Here is a 7,943-nt window from a genome sequence, read left to right as displayed (position 1 = left end):
ACAAATACATTTTCGTTGTAGGATTTATGCCATTAGATTACAAGTAACAAATTTGAGTGAAATTATCATTACCTGTGGTTTCAAACCAGTGTAGCTCACTGCAATGTTGTAGCCTAGTCTAATACTGTAGCTAACAAAAACATCTCCACGGCTGTTTACAGTACTGTTTGAAATGGCGGCACATGTTTGGCGCTACCCTTACTTAAATCAAAAGTAAACTAACAGTAGTGAAACTATAGTGAAACTATCTGAAAACTATCTGACTAGTGACTACTAACCTGAACTCCATCGCCACAGCCTAAACGTTGTCAATCTGTTCATTAAAATAATTCATTTCAGCCTAGACCGTACAATGGAAGTAACGTTAAAATCGAATTCAACCAACACAATCTCTACCAAGACAGTCTAGTACAGTAGTAATAGCCTACAATTTACCGGATCAGTTTCTCTACACTAGGTCTATATCGCATTTTTGCCTTGTTACTGAAAATTAGGTCAACTTTTATAACAGTCTGCCAAATCGTTCGTTTCGATTCAACTATGAGGTTGCTGATCACCATTCCCTCTTGCAGGGTAAGTAACAACTTTGTTTCACAAGCATTCTTTGTTACTACAAACTTCTGCTGGGCGTCTAGCATATGGTCTAGCTGACTAATTGTTACTAAGTAACAACTTTGTTGCAGGAGTATTCTTTGTACATTGCGAGCTAACAGTGTCCGGTAGGCTTCTTCGCTTTAAATAATGATGTAAACTGAGACCACTAAGCCCTCATAGAAAATGTAAGGTCAAAGAAACAAAAGAAAGGTTTGAGGTTAGTCTGAAAATTATTAATAAAATAGGCTAACGTAATAATAAAACTGCTAAATCCTCCTCTAACTACGCTCCTCTATCTTGCATAATGAAACAACGTTTAAGTAATTAATAAGCATGCGCTTGCCCTCATTACTCAAATGATGACGTTCACGGGCGGTAAAATTACAAAATAGGATGCGAGTGTCTCAGAAATAATATAGAGCTATTTGTCTTCATGGCTCACCAATGAGAATATTGTGAATATAAACAACACAGACACAGGCGGCTAATACACAGGCAGATGTTAGCCTTGCATTGTTTGAAAAAGAAGAAGCGGGAAGCCAGCTAGTATATAAAAGGCAGATGTTGGATGTTGGATCATGGAAAACCAAAGTTGTCCCCACGTCTGGACTGTTGGCAGCTCGTTGGTCTACTGCAGGGGTAGGCAACCCGGGTCCTCGAGAGCCGCTGTCCTGCATGTTTTAGATGTTTCCCTGCTCCAGCACACCTGATTCAAATGAATGGGTCGTTATCAAGCTCTGTGGAAGCCGGGTAATGACCATTCATTTGAATCAGGTGTGCTGGAGCAGGGAAACATCTAAAACATGCAGGACAGCGGCTCTCTAGGACCAGGGTTGCCTACCCCTGGTCTACTGGCTTGTGTGACACGGAGGAGGTCGGACCGTACACCGACCTTGCACTGGAGTCCCATATGATCACTAGAACACGCAAACCCCTCCACCGCGGTAAGGTGGTGACTCAGGGAGGGGTCATGGGCACTGCACTTGTATAATTAAATACTATTTACCTTTGGTTGTGCAGACTTCTCCCAGTTTTATGGGAATTGCGGTTTTCTCCCTGGGTTTCCACCATTAAGTGTCCCACCTCAATTTTTTCCCCTCCCTTGTCGGATCTCACACGAGATGGGAAACCATACTGCCTGACAGCACCAAGGAAGGCATGAAGTACCGTTGCTGCACAGTTGTTGGTGGCAGCCGTCAGGTACACCACAAGGCAGCTGAAACCATCAATCCCACCGTGGATGACAAATCGCCAGGTTATTTTGAGACAAAAGATCATGTTAAAGCATCAGTTAACTTGACACATGATTCAGGTTCAAGATTTAGAAAAATAGTTTAACATTGGGTATAGATTTTAACTAAAAGATTTAGGTTAAGGTTTACCGGATTAATTTGTGATTGCCATCTATGTGCCAAAGGCAATTTGGTGCAGGAACATTATATTGATGGTGATATAGTGTCCGGTTGGCAAGGGCTCGAAGTTCCGTGCCCTCTGGGTCAACTCTGGAGTGATTTGCACACTCTTACAACTTTACATGGTAAAGGTAGGGAAGTGTTATTTCATAATTGTATGACAACATCTGAGATACAATTTGAATGGATATAAATATTAAAGGGGCAATTGACTGGGTTTTTGGGGTATTTCACACTGTTCCTTAAGGTCTCCGAATAGGGTATGTAACATTGGTTGGGTTGAAAATGGCCCGGGTGCTGTTCTATGCCCTCTGACAGAGCCTCTGAAATGTTCCCGGGAAAAAACACTAGCTTTTCTCCTTTTATGGTATGCTCATTAATATTTAGATAAGCTGCGCGCTGATTGGTTGGTTATCAACGAGTGAAGCTGGGAGCAAAAACGCAACACGGCCAACAGCAGCACTCGCTGAAACACCGAAGTTGGAGACTTGAAATAAAAATCTGTTTTCAACAGATTGACTATATCATTTGAAATGATAACATTACTTGTTTCCACTTCTGTTGTTGAAGCAAACTGGATTGACTTAGGTGGGTAGAACGTTAGGCTACAGCTTAGTAACCAAACCATATCGTGATCTACTTGGCTTCAGTTAGCTAGCTAGGCTAGCTCTTGATATCTTGCTGTAAAATAACATGACAAAGATCTGGACAAACATGCATCGTGAATTGTAGATTTACATTACACAGGTTATTTATTTGAATGAAACACAGTCAGGAACATGAATGAACATGAATCAACGTTTGCCCCATTGCCAATAAACTAGGCTAAATTATCACACATTCTACCTATGCTCTTGCGTTAACTAGCAAGCTAAACTTGTTTACATGCCTACAGTCTAGGTGTTACAAGTAACAGTTACTAGCAATGCTAACGTATCCTGTATCTAGAACCTGCCTTTCTCCAGTTCTTTCAAATAGATTATCTAGACAGGCGTTAGCAATAAGCCAGACTGCTGTTCGTTTTCTGGCTATTATTCGGAAGCTTCCCTTCTAATGCCAATTACAGCTAGTCTAGCTAGACAGTCATTTGATGTGTGTAGAAACCTATTCAGCATTCTACCTGGTATGCTATATACAGGAAACGTTAGCATTGCTAATAACTGTTAGCACAACATCATACTGTCCTTATAGCTTGCGGTTGCAATGAGCGTACGGTCGGAACAGCACCTCTTTCCAGGTTCAGCTTCCTAGCAAATCCTGCTTGAAATTGTCCAAGGTTGTCAAAACTGTCTTGGGTGAAATGTTCAGAGCAAATGAATGATTGAGTGTCGAACTTCGCCGGGATCTTCTCATAGACAACAGCAGCCATGCCTGTTGAATGTTTGGCTCCTTGGGAAGACTGTGAGTGTTAGCCTTCCCTGTACAGCCTGGAACACAGCATTTACGACCGTGGTCCATTTTTAATATCCTTGTTATAATTCAAAACGTTCTTCTTTGTAATTCCTTATAAGTAGCCTACACAGAGCAGCGCGCAGCTAAACTAGTATCGGAGATAGACGCTACCTCGGGCTGGTCTGGATTTAAATTCTGGGGCGTGACAAAGATACAGACCAGAGCCAATAAGAGGGCGATCACCGGTCCTACGTAGGACCGGTAGCTTTGTTAGCGTTTTACAGCCAAATTTTTTCTTTTTGAGATTTGAATAGGAAAGAGGTATCAATGGACTTTGATATTCACGGTATGTTCAGTTTACCCACCGAACTGTCGTTATTCAACTATGACAAGGTAAAATCGGTTTTGCAGTCAATTGCCCCTTTAATATATGTGAAGTATACAGAAATTTGCCTTGAAATTATTGAAGAACAATAATTGTGGAAGGGCCAAGCTACATGTAAAAACTTACTTGGCACCAGATGACCTCTTGTACGGAGATAAGCTCTCATCATGCGGTATCCACTCTGTGGATGCTCTCTATGAAGTTCCAGCACCAGAGTATCCAGCTGTGCCTCTGTGACATCAGAATACATGGCCGACACACTAATAAAGGAGAAAACAAGGTTCATGTTAATCAAACTCGTTAAGTAAATGATCATTGCAAACTAAAATAGACAACAGGATTATATCAGCAGTTTAACACGATGTAAACCAAGCTCAACTTATAGTTTGGATACTACTGACATGTATGGGTCAGTAGCCTCTACCTCTATGGACACTTGTTCTGTAAACATGATTTTGTAATGGCCTCTAACCCCCTCCTCTGTCTTGTGTGGCACTGTTATTGATAGTCTATGTCCAAGTTTAGGGTAACAGACAGTAAAAGTAACCCTGAACCCCACCCTACCCCATATGTTAAATATAATGTAGTAGAATCTAAATGTAATAGACATGTACACATGTAAATACATTTGACTGCTCAATCCTAGTTATAAATTATTCAGCCACTGTCCTACAACACCCTGACATTTCTTGTGCATGCATACTTATACACCTTGCCATATTGCAATTTGCACTGTTTGTATATGAATGGTGGTAGGGTGGGGTTTGCCGTCAGACTGTGGGTTGGGGGGGGGCTAGTTTGTGACTAATGCGTTCTACACCGAAGGGACACTGGCGTTGGTCAAGGTTTGGAATGGAAGGGAGGAAGCAGGACAAGGTGTAAAAAAAATATTGGGACTACGTAGTTTAGGTGGCAGGCGTGTGTTGCTTAGGCGGCCGCCTTATCTGAATAGTGCTGCGGGAAACCCTACTAGTGGCTATTGTCAAATTATTTGTATGAATTCGCATACTTGCCTAATACAGTTGATTCTGACGATTCGGCTATAACACCAAGTTAATTGTACAACCATATGGTAGAATAAACATAATGGTAAAAAATATGTTACCTTAGTCCATTTTGCTGCATTCTACGATGGATTGTAGTTCTACTGACTCCGTACAGGGCTGCAATGTCTGGAACTTTTAAGCCATAAAGGAGGTACCCCTCTATAGGTTCGACGGGTATCTCGATGACAGGCCTCCCCACCCTACGCGATAATAGTGCCTGTAACGCTTGTGTCAACTTAGTTTCAACATCTGTGGTGTCGAGGCCTGTTAGGACACACACACGCAATCTCAACAGCGCTGTGAAGCGTGTGTCCTTGTTATTTTCCGACATGCACTCTAACAATCACTGCTGATAGACGGCCTAAAATCTTGTACAGCCCTATTTCTGATCCCTTGGCGGCAGAAATTTAGCCGTGGCTGGCCGCCACAACAAAATCAACATAGGGGAAACACTGATACTGCACTTTCCTCACTAGGTTTTTTCTTGATGAAGAAGTCTTTAATTTCACGAGTCCTTTTCATTGTTCCCTATAACATTTACATTAATTCATTTAGCAGACGCTTTTATCCAAAACGACTTCTATAAACCATATAAAGCACACCATATTATTTTGTTAATTTCCATGCTTTTTTCAACAGACTCACTACCTCATGTTTTGTACTTAGGTAACATTAGGTTACACTCAACGTCACTAACCCTCTTCTACAATACCGAAGCACTATGATGAGAAAATCAATGAATGCAGTACTTTACTACAATTGACTCAAGATGTTACCCAGATAGCAGAGTAGGGAGGACAAACGTTCTGCTCTCAATGTAATCACAACGGAGAGTTCCAAGCATCAACAAATGCAAAACTGAACTTATTGCTCATTTAACATTGTGGATTTAATGTACATGGTGGCTTTGTTTTAGTTCTACAGTGCTTACATGTGATGACATGGTTGCGTTTTGAAGTTTTTGGTACATTGGGCTTCATATAACATTTCTGTTTTGTGTACTTTATGTTTCAAGGCTTGCTATAAAAAATATATGTATGTTCGTACTCGGAAAAAGGCGCCTGTTTATATTCCCCTCAACTCCGCCTTCTAGTGAATATTGTGAACTGATCTTCAATCACCAGCACATATTAGCTCTATATATCACATAGATTAAACAACAAATGTAGCCAATCCCAAGTTTAAGTAGGCTACTGTGTGAAAGGTGTTATGGAGGGCATTTGGATTTCAATGAGTGACAGTGATCAGCTCGACGTGACTTTCACTGTCATGAAATGACAGTTTACAGCTAGCTAGCTTAGTCTGACTTAGCCTAGCAGTTATATTTAGCTAGCAATTTAAGTCCACATAAAATCCTAAATGTCTTGCATTACGCTAACAGAATTACAATAATAGCTAATATTTATATTTTATTTAGCTAACTATATCAATATCATAGTTTTGTTATATTAACCGTTAGACCAAGGGAAAAAAGTGCTACTTACAAAATGGACTCATGTACAGTAACATTCAAACTGGTTCTTGAGAATGAGCGCGGGTCCTATGAAAATCTACAGTAATGCTGCAGAATGTTGTCGCCGCAAAAGGCCAATTCAGCAATAAAAACTGCTATCTGGGGAATGTGCGATTTAAATAATATTGTATAAATACAATTCATGTATCCTCTGTACACACACCATCAAAACCTACCTCAGTTTTGAAAGACTCAATCTTTGTGTCTAATCCAATATGTAAATATAACTGCAAGCAGTAATGGCGGATTCCTCCAAACACTGCGAACCATTGAAAAATGTTTATTTTTGACAAATTGTAACTGTATAGAAAAATGTATGCTGCAGAATTACCAATGGCATACCAAATCTGAAATGCAATACCATCAAGATCCACAAGGGCCTTTATTTCAAGCCAGTAAGTGAAGGAAGGGGGCTTGGTGAGCTTATCCATTCCAGAAAGCCTTGTATCTTTATGCATTAAGGCGTGGCCTGTAGCGCCACCTATGGGTAATGGTGGACCATTTGTGGTGTGGTAGTTACTCTTGGCCTATACTATTAATGTTTCAGGATTTTAAAAACTTTTTACCATTGCATATAAAATCGGAAATGCAATACCAACAGGATCCACATGGGCTTTGGGTAAAGTGTGGTAGTTACTCTTGGCCTGTACTGTCAATGTGTCAGGATTTGGAGACCTTTTTACTATTGCATACAAAGTAGGAAATGCAATGACACCAAGGTCCTCAAGGGCCTATGCTGATATTCAAGGAATGAGTGGGGGCTTGGTCAGCCCACACAGTCCTGATATGTTGCGTGTGTGTCTTGCCAAGCCCGCGCGTGTCAAGGGAAGAATGAGTGTCTGAGAATTTGGAGCATGCGCGGGGAGGAGCAGGGGACACATTTCATTGTAAATTTCCCTAGAAATTAGCCAAGCATGCATGTTTCAAAGATTCACCAAAAATCGACCTTTCATCTTAGAGTCAACTTTTTCTCAGATTTGTGTACTAAACATTCTCAAGAGTCTTCATATGAACTTGTTTGACTGGCTTACGTGTAAAGCATTGCGAACCATTGAAAAATGTATATTCTTGACAAATTGTAACTGTATAGAAAAATCAATGCTGCAGAATTTCCAATGGGATACCAAATCTGAAATGCAATAACATCAACATCCACAAGGGCCTTTATTTCAAGCCAAGAAGTGAAGCGCTTTAATCTTCACAAGAAGTGAAGTGCTTTGTGCTTTAGGGCGTGGCCTGTAGCGACACCTATTGGTAATGGTGGGCCATTTGTGGTGTGGTAGTTACTCTTGGCCTATACTATCAATGTTTCAGGATGTTTTTAACTTTTTACCATTGCATACAAAATCGGAAATGCAATACCAACAAGATCCACATGGGCTTTTGTTAAAGTGTTGTTGTTACTCTTGGCCTTTACTATCAATGTTTCAGGATTTGGATAACTTTTTACCATGGCAAACAAAATCTGAAATGCAATACCATCAAGATCCACATGGGCTTTTGTTAAAGTGTTTCTCGGCCTACACTATCAATGTTTCAGGATTTGAGACCTTTTTACCATTGCATACAAAATCGGAAATGCAATACCATCAAGAGCCACA

The 7,943-nt window shown here is 40.5% G+C and overlaps 1 long non-coding RNA gene across 1 annotated transcript; it reads right to left on the bottom strand.

The window, feature by feature from the left end:
• Positions 1–2,782: 2,782 nt before the first annotated feature.
• LOC146302806 (uncharacterized) lies at positions 2,783–6,331 on the bottom strand. The gene is made up of 3 exons (XR_014758111.1): positions 4,889–6,331; positions 3,910–4,043; positions 2,783–3,433 (listed from the first exon to the last, which is right to left on the bottom strand). It is a non-coding gene; the product is annotated as an uncharacterized LOC146302806 (long non-coding RNA).
• Positions 6,332–7,943: the final 1,612 nt, after the last annotated feature.

This window comes from Hypomesus nipponensis, chromosome 1 (assembly GCF_054491055.1).
Source record: "Hypomesus nipponensis isolate SF chromosome 1, ASM5449105v1, whole genome shotgun sequence".
Lineage (NCBI taxonomy): Eukaryota > Metazoa > Chordata > Actinopteri > Osmeriformes > Osmeridae > Hypomesus > Hypomesus nipponensis.
The sequence above is the reverse complement of the archived record's forward strand: the minus strand, read 5'-3'. Positions and strand labels throughout refer to the sequence as shown.